Raw genomic sequence first — 16,336 nt, 5'->3', positions numbered from 1 at the left:
CTGACTACCTTTGTAGCACATCAAGGAATGTGTCACCTGTTTATTCCTGTATAAAGTCTAATAACTATTTAACTAATGCATAAATGTATTATGATAATGCCCCTCTCTGTCACTCATATTCACTTGTATTCCTACGAATATTTCTGAGGGGAACAACTTCTCTTAACTTTCTCCTGGAAAACAGGCACTTTGAAGAAAAGAAAATTGACAGAAAATAAATACTCACAATGAAGTTGTTAAAATGAAAAGCAGATAGATAAATATGATGTTTTTCCCTATGTAGTTTTCCATTAACAAAATGCTAGCTGAAATCTGTTTGTGTAAAATATCTTGATTTATGAAATTTTATAATTTGGGAGAAAAATTTAAAGTACAGCTGTATAAATCTTAATGGCATCAATCACAAAAATATGGGGTAAAAGAAAGTTTTGATCTTATTTCCATGATTTTCAGGGAAAGCTTATTTTCCATAGTAATGGAAATCTTTCTTCTACCCAGCCTCTGTTCTGGGCTGAACATATACCAGTTGCTCTTCATTCATACAATGATTACTTCTTGCCATTGGTAGATCCGTCCCATGTCAGATGTCTTAAAGAGCATTTTGTCTTTTAAGGACTTGTAACTTATCCGAGAAGAGCTAGCAAATAGCTGTGTGCTACAGCTTTACATTTAAATGAATTTGTATTGATTGTAAATGATGTAAATACTGTTGTAAACAAACACTGACTGATGTCTCCCAGGTATGGAACTCAGATCAGAAATATGTTCTGTGCCTGGTAACATATGTGTAAGATATTCTGAGGCACCAAATATAGTTGCATCTCCAACTCAGGCAAATCCTTTCTGCTGTGAATCCTTTTAGTTTAGAAAAATCTAAACTCCAAGTTTGGCATAGTCCAGTAAGAAACAAAAGACACTTAAAGTGATAATCCCCGTGTCCTGGCCAGCATTGCCTCCTTCAGTAAAACCACCTGCAAGATCTAACCTTGCAAAAATGGGAAGATATGGTCTCATAAAATGGCAGAGGCCATTTTATTCTGAATTCTGTATGGGTAGGTATTTCTGATTTTGGACCTTATATATTCAGTCACTGGCACAATCCTATCTTGCATCTACCAAGATGTGCTCTGTCATTAATGAATGACATAAAGTCTGCTTTGGTCCCGTAGGCTCGTGGACTGGCTCATCAGTTTTGAGCACTTCAGGGTTTAGATTAAGGTGGCAGGGCCTAGGAGTCCTGATTCTATTTAATCACAAAGATAGAAGGGTTCTTCTTTAATAACTTGCATTGTATTCCCTATTTTTAACTTTTGGATAATTAATTTGCTCTGAAAGACAAGCAGTGTTGATAAAAGTATTCTAGAGGTAGAAGCTTTTAAGTAACACCTGAAACTAGTCACGTAATAAATCTCAGAAGTATAAAATATTTGTAAATCTTTTTTCTGAAGGGAAAAATGTTCCGAAATTCTCCGTTTCTGGCTTGATTCTTGAGACCATGGATTGATCTGTGGCTTGGGTCACTGCTTGCTTAGTATCACCACACTTCTGTAGGAGAGAAGGGCACGCCAGAAGGTAATGGCTGGTAAATGAGTCTGAACAGATGCACAGAAAGGTCAGGCAGTGACTCCTGGCCTTAAACTCCCAATCACCTCTGGAAACCTAATAGTACCCTGCATGAAAGGGGCAAAACATTTACAGAGGAGGTCAGGCATGCACTTAAACTCAGACGTAATAGTTTTGTTTGTAGTCTTTTGAAGTTAGGATCTAAAAATCTATTATAAAAAAAGCAACAAACAATTTACAGCTGTAGATTTGTTTTGTTTTCATGACTCAAAAGTATCTTTTTAGAAATGTTTATATTAAGAAGAAACAAACTCTCATCTAAGTGAGTGTATGTTTATTTCTTTGAAAATTTTTTTTTTAGACGTCTGAGAGGTAACACAAATAAAACGACAGTGCAAAAAGACTGCAAAGAGTTAGAACAATCTGCAATTCATCTGGCTCGAAAGTGCAGCTAGTTTGGTTGGGGGGGAAAAGGCAGCACTGAGCTGATTTTGCTTGATTCATCACGGCATCGCCAGCCCTTCCGCTACGTGCGGAGCCTGTGCTTGGTTTCCCACTGACAGTGGAGACTGCAACTGCCACAAATTCAGCATTCTGAGCAAATTTATTATCAGAGGATAGCTGTTGCAGACAGACACTTCCAGCCAACCTTTGCGAGAGGACAGGGAGTGGATTGGGAGTAGGGCTGGGTTCTCTAGCTTGGGTTTGTAACAGGCGCAGGGCGGCGAGACGACAGCAGCTTTATTTAGACAGTGCTTACTCTCACATGTAACGAGCCCTTTAATTAGGTTTTCACAATGTGACAAAAACTCTCTCATTAAAATATTTATAGTTGGTTTTTGGTTTGAGTCTTCATCACATATATAAAACAAAATTTGTCATCTGAGGTAAAGCATCTGGCAAGTTGGTAAGTGTTAGCTCATGAATTGAGTGGGACTGTTTTGGGATTGGGAAGTTACTCAGATGTAGTATGGATGTGTCCAAGGAGGGATGTGGCTAAAATGAGGACGGCAAATTTAGGGTGTGGTTTTTCTTAAGGCTTTTTTCAGGCCAACAAGTTTATGTGCAGCTTACCCAGCTGCTTTTCCAGAGTTCATTTAGAGCTGATAGACACAGGTGTCCATGGGAGCCCACCACCCCGGTGACTTGTAGATGATACATGTGGAAATTAGAGTCTAAGGTGGGCTTATGCCTCAGGGCAGTGGAGATCACAGGTACACAAAGGCTTCTTCCAAATTACTGTTCCTGTGGTGCTGTGATGGCAGTGAAAACATAGAATTCCTAATAATTTATGATTTGAAATCTTACTTGTTTTAACCTGGTGGTGAGAGTCAGCAGAGATAGAGGGCAAAGAAATCTGCTGTGACCCTGAACCTGAGTAGCAGCTCACTGGGACCTGGGACTCCCTCGGCTGTGTGTCCCCCTGCCCCAGCTCCTGAGGTCCAGCTTGGGCACGCTGCCACCCCCAGTAAGTATCTATAATAGAAATCATTGTAAAATGGAAACCTTCCATGAACGCTGCGTTTGGGGAGGAAGGGGGAGAGCTTATTCACAACTCTCTGCCTTCAGATTTCTCCCAGACCCATTTTGCATCCTGAAATGGAGCAGACACAACTGCATGATTTATTTTAATTTTGATGGAAAAGTTTGCCAGTGTTTCTGCTTTTTAATTTTTTTAGCATTATTTGTAAACCCTTGCAGAAAGCTTCTCTTTCTTTCCCACAGCAACTCTTTTAGGAGGACTTGTTTGATCTGTTGTTTTATCTAAGATTATGGCTAATTACTCAATAAAGAATTTTTTTTCTGAGGACTTTTTTCCACCCTTTAAAGTATCATCTCATGGGGTGAAATTTCGTCCTCTTTTGATTTTGCTCCATCACAACCAGTCTTTCATCAAGACATGTCTTGGAATCTGAAGGGAGTAGTTAGTGCGAAATGAAGCCTTTAGATTTTTGTCTCTCTTTCCTTTGTATGCTAAAGCTGAAAGATGAAGCATATGGGAAAGTAAATAGCATTAAATCTCCCATTCCAAAAGGAAAAGCACTAAGGATCTGGCCAGTGCAGGAGAGGTTTGGGATGCATGCTTCATTTACTACTTTGTGTAGACATAACAAAGAATTTACTTTAGTCCCCTTGGTAGTCTCACAACCTATTGCGCTGCAGGCAGACAAAGCAATGAGCCTAATGTTACACTGCAGCCCTGAACTGGGAATTAAGGTGGTGTCCTGGTTTCAGCTGGGATAGAGTTAACATTCTTCCTAGTAGCTGTGTTTCAGATTTAGTGTGAGAATAAAGTTGATAACAGAGTGATGTTTTAGTTGTTGCTAAGCAGTGCTTATCCCGAGTCAGGGACTTCTCAGCTTCCCGTGCTCTGCCAGCTGGGGGGTGCACACGAAGCTGGGAGGAGCACGGCCAAGAAGGGCTGACCCCAAGTAGCCAACGGGCTGTTCCATACCATAGAACGTCATGCCCAGTATATGAACTGGGGGGAGCTGGCTGGGGGGGCGGGTCGGTCAGCGGGTGGTGGGAAGTCCCGTTGTGCACCATTTATCTTTCTTGGGATTTATTTCCCTTGTTGTTATCTTCCTTTTCATTACAGTGATTGTTATTACTGTTATTTTATTTGTTATTAAACTATTCTTATCTCAGCCCACAAGTTTTACTTTTTTTTCCTCTTGATTGTCCTGTCCGTCCCACCAGGGAGTGGGGGGAGGCTTGAGCGAGCGGCTGCGAGGTGCTTGGTTGCTGGCTGGGGTTAGAACATGACAGCTGGTTTAAAGACAAATGTTTTCTTAATATTGTCATACTGTAGACCCAGTTCCTCTCTGGTTTAGGTTTCCCATTTCTGAAAAAGGAGATTTTGTACAGTGTGCCAATAGCTTCATTTGAATGAAGTATAAAACGTGGTCCATTGCAGAAATTTTACTTAATTCAGAAATTAAAAAAGAAAAAAAAACAACATAAAGGGATAAAGCCAGTCCTGTCACAGGAGTTTTCAAGGTTATTTCTTTTGACAAAAAAAGTAGAGGGGGAAATGTCAGAAACCTGAAGTTAGATTTCAGTTAGAATTAGTGAACTAGTTCTGTTAAGGAGAGAAGAATACTGGTTTGCTTAGTCCAAACTAAATTTTGGATTTGAAATTTTATAACTTTCATAAATTATTAGCCTCTTAGAAAGTCTTGAAGTTGAAAAGTCCCCAAAGGGGGATTTCCCTCTTAGGGACTGAAGGGAAACTGTACCTTAATACCTTGGAACATTGAAACGCACAGTGTGGCTCATCATGGCCATTTATGTAGCCCTGTGTTGTTATGTCGGAAAACATAGCACTATCACTAAATTAATGGGACTAGATAAAAAGGCTGATTGAAAGGCAGAGGCTCCTATATGCATCCATCTCGTTACGTTGACAAGCAGAAGAATATTGAAAAGCATCGGAGCATTTAATTGAGTTTGTGAAAAATGTCTGGGTATGTATGGCTGGGCTGTGTGTGCAATTTAAGCATTTGTGCTTGTGAATGAAGAGGGCCCATCTATTCTTCAGGTTGCTTTTATGTTGTTGTGTTGTGGTTTGTTTTTTTTTTTGTGTGTGTTAGAAATGCCAAGTAAAGAACTTTCTTCTGTCCCACCCCTGCCCCAAGAACCAAAACAGCTTGTATGTTTTTAGAGAATCAATTCAGACTTAGAAAAAACAAGCAGAGAAAAAAAGTGTTTCCTGTATATCCCATTGAGAAGAAAAAAGGGAAATTTATTTAAAAATAAAAGGACAGATGGGTTCAGCTCTCTTCCTGTCATGTTGCTTTTAGGTAAAGGTGCGTCTTGGGGGAGGGAACTTCCGTTAAAATTCATGCGCAGGTAGGGTCTGTAAATACTGAACATAAAATTATTTTAAGCTCATGTTCATTGTCTAGTCTAGAAATATTCTGTAAAATAAATAATTTAAGTTTTCTTTGTGTTCTGGCAGTTCTGAGTAGGCAGCATTGCGTCATCAGCTTTTCAGCCTGGTTTAAGAAAACAAAGCTCAAGTGCCCCTTTTCTCTCTCCCTTATTGATTTCCCAGTAATTTTTCAACCAGCAGGCCAGCTTCACTACCCCATTCCAGAGTTTGCTGGCAAGAAGTAGAAGTGTCAAAGATAATAAAGTTCCTGCAAGGATTATAGGTGGGTGTACGAGGAAAAATCTTCTACCAAAGGATAAAAATTTGAAACGTGTCTTATACCTTGTTTGACACCAGAGTGTCTAGGTGGCAGGCGAAATCTTATAACCACTTCAGCTGAGGGAAACTCTTCTCTAAGCTCGTGATTTAACTGTGGGGAAGGCAGACTTTGTTAGTGCTGGTATTTCCTGATCTACTTGTTTCCTTGGTGGTGGGGAAAATATGCTGCTAAGGGGGTTGCCCAGAATTTCATACCTTTGCTGGGGAGTGATCCCCAGTCCTCCTGTATGCCTTGTTCTCTGATTGCATGAACAGGTGCCATTCCTCTTTTACTTCTTCAACAAAAATGAAAGTGTTTCTCTGACTTGAGAAAATGTTTTTTTTGTTTTAACACATGTTAAAAATAATATTTTGGCACTTCATGTGTAAGTTCTGCAAAATACAGAAATGATGAGGTTCAGTGTCTGGTCTCTTCGCAGCAATGTTGTGATTTTACCAGCAGCTGAATCTTCTCCCAGGACTGCCCTCTAATCCTGTAATAGCAATGCACTTCCTCATTTATGAAGTTTCTCTCTCAAGTTTTCACACAATTTGATCACATAGAGATCTTTTTCTGTGAGGGAATATTAAGGTAGACTTTTTGGTCTTGCCCAGTCCTTCACTGTGATATTAGCACTTAGTTGTCACTGTATTTCAGAATAACAATAATAAAAAATCGATGAATGAAATGAACAGAAAAATCAGGTGTGGAATGTCTTTTGTGGGCAGAGAGGTGTCACTATATTTAAACTGTGAAGTCATTTTTCTGGAATAGAGTAATGCTTGTTGTCAGTTGACAATCAGCTCATTATTCAGAGGACTCTGTCATTCCCATCAGTCTCATTTCTTCAAATTTTCCTGTTTTCTTACAAATTGTTAGGAGAAAGCCCTGTTTACTGCGATCTCCAGCATTTCCTGAGATCCTGGAGTTAGTCCCAAGAGGAGTTTTGAAAATTGTTGTTTCATTCAAACTGAAAAAACCCCACAAGTTGGAGCATCAGGACTCGCAGGCTGAATTATTTAAGTGTGTTTATAGCGTAAGACTTGGTGAATAAATGACCTTGTATCTCAGGGACTATAGCTTTATGATAATGATGGGGGGAGAGGACTTAGCAGATCTTGGGCCGGATGGCTAGCAAACGCAGGCCAGTTGGCATGTAGAGCTAGCATCTGTCCCTGATGCCGAACTTCTGATTAGACATTTTGAAGCACATGTTGGTACTAGTGAGAGGAAAAATCTGCTTCAATTTTGAACTTAACCAAATTAAAGAGGGTGTAAATTTAAAGCTGGCTTCTGAGAAAAGATTGCCTCTTTAATTGTACCCATATTTGGTAAGTGAAATCTGCATTTGCCTGTTTAGCCTAGTTTTAGAGAGATCCTTTTACTTCCGTATGTGAAAATGAAATTACATCCCAAACAATTCTGCGGACCCGTGTATTGCATTTTCCAACTTAGACCCTGGATTGCTAGACTCCGTTCTGCGTTGGGGGACTGATGGTTTTTTCCTAGCTAAACAATTTAAATCTTCACATGCTCAGGTTTTATGACACTTTTCAACAAGAAAGTCAAATGTCAGAGGTCTGATTTCTTACATAACTTGAAGACTACTTATAAAATTGTTTATGATTTTTAAACCTCATAGTAATTCTTAGAGTAATCTTTGGCTCTGAGGATTTCTTACATGTGACTGCTGTTTTTTCTTCCTCTGCTGTAATATCGTCATCAATTTGTGGTTTAACTCCACTAAAAGACACAAGAAGAGTTGAGCTGTGGTGGCATCAAGACTGCAGGTCAAATGTGACAAGTCATGCCAGTAACCTGCCTGAGCTCAGCAACGGCAATGCGATTTGCTTACTCTGTTCTTGAAGAAAAACCTAAATATGATTATATCACTCCAAATGATAACTTGCATCTGACATACAATCTCTTTTGATATAATGCTAGAATGTGTGGCCAAAGACAATACAGTCTGTGAACCATTAAAGTGGCAGCTCAGGTATCTTGAAAACTGCTTAATAAAATGATTATGGAAAGGAAAGCCACCACGTGTACTCCTCCTGAATTCTGATGACACCCTGCGGTTTCTGTTTTGACGGTAGTGGTGGCAGCCGGTGCATACGCTATTCTGTGTGATTGTTAGCTGCAGGAAGCTGGTATTTTCATTTATCTGCATGCCACCAAGTTTCCCACAAACGTTCCACACCTGCGCTAGCTTGTTCAATAACTGAAAATTAGTTAAAGCCAGCTGTTTGGGTAAGGAAAGGCACTTTGTCATACTACTTTTATTTTTGTTGTATTACTGTGGGAGCTTTCTTCAGGGGTCTGAGGCAGCTACTGAGAAGATATGTCAAATCCAAAACATGTTCAGCGTTTGGGGTGCTTTTCAAGGAAGGGAAAATACATTGCCTTTGTGGAGATCGCCGTGTGTTCTGTATTTAAATACAGCTATCTTGATTACCTGTACGTTACCTGGAGTAGTTACTTTAAATCAGCAGTGCTTGTGCTATTGTAAGACTTCCATTCATGAATGTGATTAGGGCACAAGGAGTTTCTGTCACCAAAAATGTGTTTTACAAGAAGTATTTCACAAGAAGTCCCTTCTGGCGGTTGCTTACCCAGGAGTTGTACCAGGTAACTGGGTAAGCCAACCCACTTCCAGCAAAATTGTTCTTTCCTTTCTTTTGTTCCCTATGTTAACTTGGCTGCTTAGATCTAAACAGGTAACTTTAATTTTGATCAAAGTTAGCTAAAGGGAAGGCTTTTCATGTTTGGGTTTTTTTTTTTTTCGTTAGGAGGGGAACTGCAGATGTGTGTTTTGAGGGTTGTGGTCATGTTTGAGTGCCAAGGGGCTGGGATGTCCCCTTTCCCTGGGAGGCACTGCGCTTGCCTCTCACAGCGTTTCCATGGGTAAAAAAGCATTTCCATGGGCTTTTCTCAGGGATTTCTCTCCTGGATTTTCACAAACAACTACGTCCAATTTTAATTTTGTTCTCCTGCCTCTCCTTTTAGCTTTCTCTAGTTCTAGCACAGCAGGGCAATAAGTTATCCAATCTCCTGTGAGTGTTGGGGTTGCATGGTGATGTGTGTTGGCATTTTGGGAATAGTGGGCAAAACCACATGTGGCTCTTCTGGTTACTTAGTATGAAGAGTAGGAAACCAGTGTGGATCATCACAGCATTCCTGAATTATTTCTAACAACCCCTATTTATTTGTCTTTGCACTCAGAATATTTCTGCTTCACAGGTAGTAGAGTTGGTCCACTGAGTCATCAGCATATTTTGTTGATGAGCATTATTATTTCACTCACTCTTCAAGAGTGGTTGGAGGTTGAAGCAACTAGTATTGAATGGTGAAAACAAGGCTACAAATAAACTCCAGAACTGCTGATTGCATTGATTGTTTTGAACCTCTTAACAATGATGTTTAACCACAAATACAATGAAAGCTTTTTTTTTTTTACCTCACATTAAGTTCTTTAATTAGATGACAGAATGTAGTTACTACATGTGACTCACTGTACAACAAACTCTGTTGGAGTTAATACTGCATTAAACTAGTAACTGTTTTATTAACTTTATTAACAGTCCCATAATCAGAGCATGGAAGGTTGATGTCTTTTAATATCGTTGGGTTTCAGCTTTGTTTACAGCTCTATTGGCATTTCTGCAAAAACCATGTTGGTGTGTCAGCAGGTATTCTTACTTTATAGTATGCAGACCTTTTAATTGCCCTCATTGTTGAGGAATTAATTTCTATTGAATTTTGAGAAGTGATAGCTGCTGAAGCGTGTAATCGGGTTCGGATGTATTCTGCAAACACGAGTCCGTGGCCCCGTTGTGACAGCTGCTGTACCACCTTTGTGTTTTGCCGTGTGTTGCGGAGATATGGACAGCATGAGTATGAGAGAAAAAAGATGATGTTTGACTGGGTCAGCAAGCTTCACTTCTGCATAATGAATAATTAGGTGATGTTAATGCTATTGTGATAGTTGAGATGATTCCTCCACTGTGAATTCTGCCTTTGAATGAAGGTAAACACCTATTTATCCTGCAGTAGAGTTGATCTCTCTGTGGTTTTATCTCCCCCAAATTGCTATTTGGAATAAAATTTCTACTGCTGAGTCATACTTTCTGAGATTATTTTTTTTCATATGAATTTGTATATTAAATTGTATTTGGCTTATTGAAGCATGTAACATGTACTGCTGTGTGTGCTTGAAAAGTAAATCCCCCCCACCTGCTGTTGATCACTGACTGCTCTCCAGTCAAGCCAGACTGAGCTGTTGTATTTTCCATGAAGTTTGACAATGAGACTTTGACAGGGTTCCCAGTAGTACCAAAGTCTGGATTCACTTGTTTCCCTTTTCTGACCTCCCATAATGAACATGGGATGCTGGGATACTTAATCCCTTGGTTCAGTTTCCTTGGATGTTTTGGCATCCTTGAGAGTTCAAGTATTGTCCTACAGCATCCTCCGAGTACAAACCACTTGAATTTGGGCAGTGACTCATACCAAGACCATTGTAGCACTGTGACCGGTCAGTATAACAGCATCCAGTAAAACTGAAAGTCCCCAGAGAAATATCCGGTGATTAAAATTTGTTTAGTTTGTATTAATCCTTTCTAGGAAACAGGTTAAGAGATGTAAATAATTGTCTATAAATACCTCGTGAATCTGAGCGACTTAGGAGAGCAAGCATGGGTGACTGGAAAGGCACATCGATAACTTTTTTCAAGCCACTTTGTAGCTGATGAATAGGTGCCATACAATAATACTTGCTGGATATTGAACTTGTTAAAACACCAAGTTTTCCAGGACACTGCAGGGAATATACACTCGGTTTTTTTTTTTTTTTTTATTGAATATGTAGGAGTTCTGGGAGCCGGTGTTCAGAGTAATCCATCAGCTTTTCCGTTTGGTTTCCCGCAGCCTGGCTGTGTGAATGCTGCCTGAGCTCACCGTCACCACCTCCCTTGTGGTGTCCTGGCTGAGCGCTCTTCTGGGTCACTTCCCCTCAGCTTCTGGTCCTTGTGAGGGACGAGCTGTAGGGATCAGCAATTCGCATGCACTGTTGAGAACAGCTTAGTAGGACATCCCACTGTAGTACACTTACTGGGGCTGGGAAAGCACGATGTAGCCTTCTCTTGGATTTGGTGAAAAAGTCCAGTCGATTTTCTGGAGACAGGATTTGGTCCTCTGGGTAAAACCAAAATGCTATCAGTGTGCCTTGGTATAAGGGCAAGCTTTTATTTAAGAATACATTGCAGCTGGGCATTTTTTTTCCAGACTGTGTTCACAGTTACTGCTGTTTGTTGTCCTGGGGTGACTCTGTGCCTCGGACCCACTGGCTGTCCTTTGGCTCCTGAGGAGAGGCTGTGCTCGCATCCTGGGGAAGGAGACGTTCCTTCTGGGGTGGAAACTGGAGAGCCAAAGGCTGGATTTCTGTCAGCGCTGCTGATAGTCATGACCCAGGGCCCTGAGAGGTCAGTGACCTACCAGGAATGCCAAACACTTTAATAAATATCCTGTTTGAGTAACAAGCTATTGGCAGCAAGTTGGCCATCAGTCTCTTAAGCACCCTCCCAAACATTTTATTTTTTCCAAGCTGAAAGAATGAATTGAGTGCTTGTAGGAGAGTAAGTACAGGAGCATGTAAATGACAAAGTAAAATATTGCATCCTTGATAAAACTGCAAAGTAATCCTGAAATCCTCTTTTAATATTCTCCTGTGTGTTTTGCCCTATTTTGAGAAATTGCACTGAAGCTCTTAAGATTATTAATTTTTCACCCGTTGCTGGTATTCTAATTTCTGTCATTTATGGAGGTTCAGTTAAATACTAGAGACAGGAAAATAACCTCCAAAAATGCTTTTACTATCTCTGGAGGAAATAGGGGTTTTATTTTATATATAAACATTGGATAAATGTGTGCATTGCCACTGCAAGTACCACCTGTAGTTAAATGGCTGCTGTTTCTGCAGAGAACCAGAAAAGCTCTATTTTCCAATTACAAATGGGAAAATCCACAGGGTGATATTGGATTAATTGACAGGCAGCCATGCATGAGTAATCCTGCACTTCCAAATTTAAATAACAAGTGCTTTGGAACAGTTAGAATAAAGATTTTTATATTTATTGAAATTAATCCAAAATTCAGAGCTGTGTCTGTACACAGCAAAGAAATAAGTGATCATTAAACAAAATCCACAGCCTTGTCTGTGCTGTACAGAACTTGTATACCAGCCTTTTAAAAAAAATCATTGTTGGAGTAATTGCTTTTCTTTCTGCTTTAGCATATAACAGCTCCAACATCACGATTTCAAATGGGAAGAAAAATGTGCTTTAAGTGGTTTTACTTAACTAATTACATGGTTAGGCGCGTAATTTAAATAAAATGGCTTGATTTGTTAATAAGTTGTTTAAATTAATAGGGGGGAAAAAAGCGCTCCAGCAGTTCATCTCCTACCCCTGCAGTTTAACATGGTATATTACATACTCCTGCTGTTTCACATAGAATACCGTGTTTAACGTGGCAAAGGAATTTTGGGGAGTAATACACCACCAACAAAAAAAAAAACCCAAAGAGAGACATTAAACCCCTGGTAAGATGTATTGCTTTTCCTCACAAAAATAAATCAATGGAAGGAAATCACACTATATGTGCATATTCTTATTTTGTTTACTTTTATGCAAATCAGGCTATGATAGGTGAATTTGCTGTAAACTCTCATACAGGCTAATTTGATATTGTCCTAGAAAGATGTACACTTGAATATTTAACAAAAGCAACAATGCCAGTGCATAGATGACTTTAAAAGTATTACTTTTGCATAATTTATGTTCAGTGGTGCTGATATCAGGCTTCACTTCATCACCCGCTTACAGAGAGAGTGCTAGATGTTTCAAATCTCATTAAGCTATTTATTCATTGTAATGAATGATTTTAATGTACTGTATTAAGGTTATGCCACACTGCACTGTTCAAAAATCCATATTACTGTACATATTTTAATGTTTGGAGCCAAATTAATACCTTTATTACTGCCTCAATGGTTGAATGGACACTGTTCATACATTAATCATTGTTGTTTCTGCTTCATCCCACTCCTTTGCTTAAGTTTATAATGCATTATTCCTTGATAGAGATGTAATAATCTAGCCATCTCTGTATGCAAAGTCTAATGTCAGAGGGTGGTAATCATGTTACTCCGATGTCCTTAGATCCACAAAATGTCTGGTACTTCCCCGCACATTGTCAGAAATACATCGAATTTTAAGGTTAAAAAAAAAAAACAACCCACAAACAAACCATACACACTCTGCAGCCCCTGCTAACTTCCCCTCCAAAATCCTTCGTACTGTTTTCTGTGCACAGCAAAGACAGGCAATACTCTGTTGCACCAACGGCAGGCAATTTAAATTAAAATTCTTCTACTCCTACAATAAATCTGATCTGATTTGCCCGTTAGATGCATTTTTAGACACATACTAATTGCCCGGTGCCAATGCTAGGGTGGCTGATACGGGTTTCGTACCTTACTGTTAACATAGCAAAGAGCAGATGTCAGCTGTTACGACTGAACTTGCAAATTATATAGGTTCACTTAATATGATTTAATAAATAATGTCTTTGGAATTGATTGTCATTCTCTTCCCTGGAGTTTTTTCACTCCTGGTTCTTTATCACCCACTCAGTGTTTGAAATTGCAACCGTGTAAAAGGTGATTGGAAATTGCTCGGCTGAGGGGAAGAGAAAAAGTTAAAAGCTGTATTTTACTGAAAAATGATTGTGGAAAATTTGGTTAAATGGGCTTCAGATAATGAAAGACTGATTCCAGTCCTGAGATTGTGAATGATTTTGATCGCAAAGACTTAAAACATCCAGCAAAATGAAGAAAGGAAAGCAAAGCAATCAGCAGCTTGGATGGCACCTAAATTGGCCGCCCAAATGTTAATTACCACAAATCTTGGTTTCTCTCACAATATTTAGAACTAGTAGCAGTAACTTTTAGCCGTAGATGAATTCCTTAATAATATCATATAATATCTGTGTATTATAACAATATAAGAATAATTCACAACATTAGCAAAAGAAACCACACTGAAATGTGTGTGTTAAATGTGTGACATGATATTTGATAGTGGGGCAAGTAGTGCGTGCTGCTTTTGGCTGAAGACCAGTACTCTCCAGTGGTTACCACAACCCTTGTATAAGTGCTTTTATACTTTTTTTTTTTTTTTTTTTTTTTTTTAATCTGTCCATGCTGAGAAATGCTATGTTACCTACTTTTGTGTTCCATAAGGGGGAGTGAGAGGGTTTGAAGTAGGGGCAGATTTGTGAGATGTGGGAGACTTTGGAACTCGCAGACCCTGCGGAGTTTGAGCACAGGGCTACACTGTGAAATGAGACATTTTATGAGGGTCGGGATGGAGGGTCTCAAACTGACCAAATGTTTTCCTGATTGCGTGCTCAATCATTGATGTAATTCGTGTTTGAGCAGAGACTCAAGGTTCATTTTCAGCACCTACTTTCTAGGTCGTAGTCTGACATACAGACATATAGTACCTTGCTTTCATATGCAGTAGCAAGAGGGATTTACAGGACAGAATGTAAACAAAAAAACCCCAAACCAACAAAACCCTAAACCAAACCCAAAGCAAACAGAAAAAAAACCCCACACCAAAACAAAAAAAAAAAAAACCCAAAGAAAAAAACAAAACTAAAAAACAAAGAAACCAAAATGAAAAAAAAAAAAAAAAAAAAGAAAACCAGACACAACCAAAACAAACATTCTTAAATTTTTTTTCAATCACAACTGCTATAGATTAACAGAAAGTGTTTCTGAAGAATACAAGGACAACCTTTGAGATTCACAGGTTTTTTTAGTTTTAAGTCTGACTTCCTAGTGTGTATAGGAGTGTAGGTTGTGCTCAGCACTCTCAGGTTCAAGTTAGGCTCATCTCTGTCAGAGCCTCTCATGTTGGTCAAGGACTGCAAGTCCCTCCAATTGGGAAAGGAGACTGAAATTTCTGTCCTTGTGTCAATAAAGCTTGGGGCAGAGAGGTGTAGGTGGGCAGAGGTCAGTGTTTTCTAGTATGATGTCACTTATGCTTCTAAAAGACCAAATAGAATTAAACTTCTTTGCCCATCAGTTTCTCCTAATTTATGAGCAGTGTGCTGCAAAAAGGCATTAGTGAAGTTCTTGGGCTACTGACAGTTCGCAGTATCAGGCTCTTGGGGAGTTTACCCTGGGCAGATGCACACAGCATTGGCATGCTACTGAGCAAGCTGAAAGAATTCCCAGTGATCCAAAATTTGGGCCAGGTTTTCTCCTAGTTGACAGAATGTCAGTGAGCCAGGGAGGAAATTTAAAGGGGTTATCTTCTCAAGATATTAAGCTCTTACAAGCTGACAGCTTTGTTGCAGAGGTCAGCTAGGAGGAACAAGAAAGAGGCCCTGTGATCTAAAGATGGACTGACAGATATGATTTCTTTTCCCTTTATTGAATTATAATGTCAGTGGTTGTGTCCCATTACTCCTATGAGACTGGAAGCTTCTATCTGAAAGTGGAAGAAATAGATTTTACTTGGTAAAGACAGATTATTTTTTTGTGTTCACAACCACTCTTTAAGGTAGCTCAAGTGTAAACCAGCATGTGGGTTGGGCCTGACTGATGAAATCTAAATTACCTTAACATATTGCATGGAAACAATGTGCATGCAAGCACTGAGCATAACTTTTTCCCAGTGATGAATCTGCTGAGTCGTCAATGTTGCACTCCACAAGCAAAGGTATTTGTTTAGCTTAACTATCCACAAGCAAAGGTATTTGTTTAGCTTAACCAAGGGGATGCAAACTGCTGAAGGCGTTAGCCCTTTGATTGGGCCTGTGTTTGAAGGGAAATCACAAGTAGAGTTTTCCTGTGTAAATTTTCTACCTAGTTGCATGGTTGTAATAATAATGTATTCCTTTTCTTAGTCTGGTTTGCCATCTTATTTATTTCACTTTGGTGTGTTGCTACGTATACAGCAGAAAGTTAATTTTTCCTTTTCTGCTCTACATTAGCTGGCATTGGCTCCGTTTTGACAAAGCTTGTATCATAAACTACAATCAGCAGCCTTCTAATTAAAGAGAAAAAAATGCTTAGGAAAACTGCGCTAAATGTAAGCAGTTATTTGGGGTAGCATTATGTTCAGCATAGATAATTGCCAAGTTTGAAAGTGTATCTTTTCAGCTATATGTGACATGATTAGTACAGTGTGGCTAATACAGCAAATGTATTTCGTGTTTAAGCTTTCATATCAACAGCTCTGTCCACTGAGTAATGGGATCAGAGAAGGAGTAATCTGGGTCAAAAGACTGTTGGTACTACTATAGCATTGGAGAAACCACCTAATTTCTCTTTTCCAGTCCTAAAATGTCTTCATAAAACTGGGAAGGTAATTTCAGACATCAGGAAATAACATGAATTAACTAGTTATGTGTACGAACCATTTTTTAAACTTCATTTATTCATATTGCCTAGTGCTCTGCGTGGCAAGGATGGCAGGACCTGACTCTAACGAGGCTTGTCTTGTTGT

At 39.3% G+C, this 16,336-nt stretch overlaps 1 protein-coding gene across 1 annotated transcript in view; it reads left to right on the top strand.

The window, feature by feature from the left end:
• The window catches only part of CDH4 (cadherin 4), a 458,999-nt gene that overhangs the window by 54,796 nt on the left and 387,867 nt on the right, over positions 1-16,336 (top strand).

This window comes from Athene cunicularia (assembly GCF_003259725.1).
Source record: "Athene cunicularia isolate RWA chromosome 20 unlocalized genomic scaffold, athCun1 chr20_part1, whole genome shotgun sequence".
Lineage (NCBI taxonomy): Eukaryota > Metazoa > Chordata > Aves > Strigiformes > Strigidae > Athene > Athene cunicularia.
The sequence above is the reverse complement of the archived record's forward strand: the minus strand, read 5'-3'. Positions and strand labels throughout refer to the sequence as shown.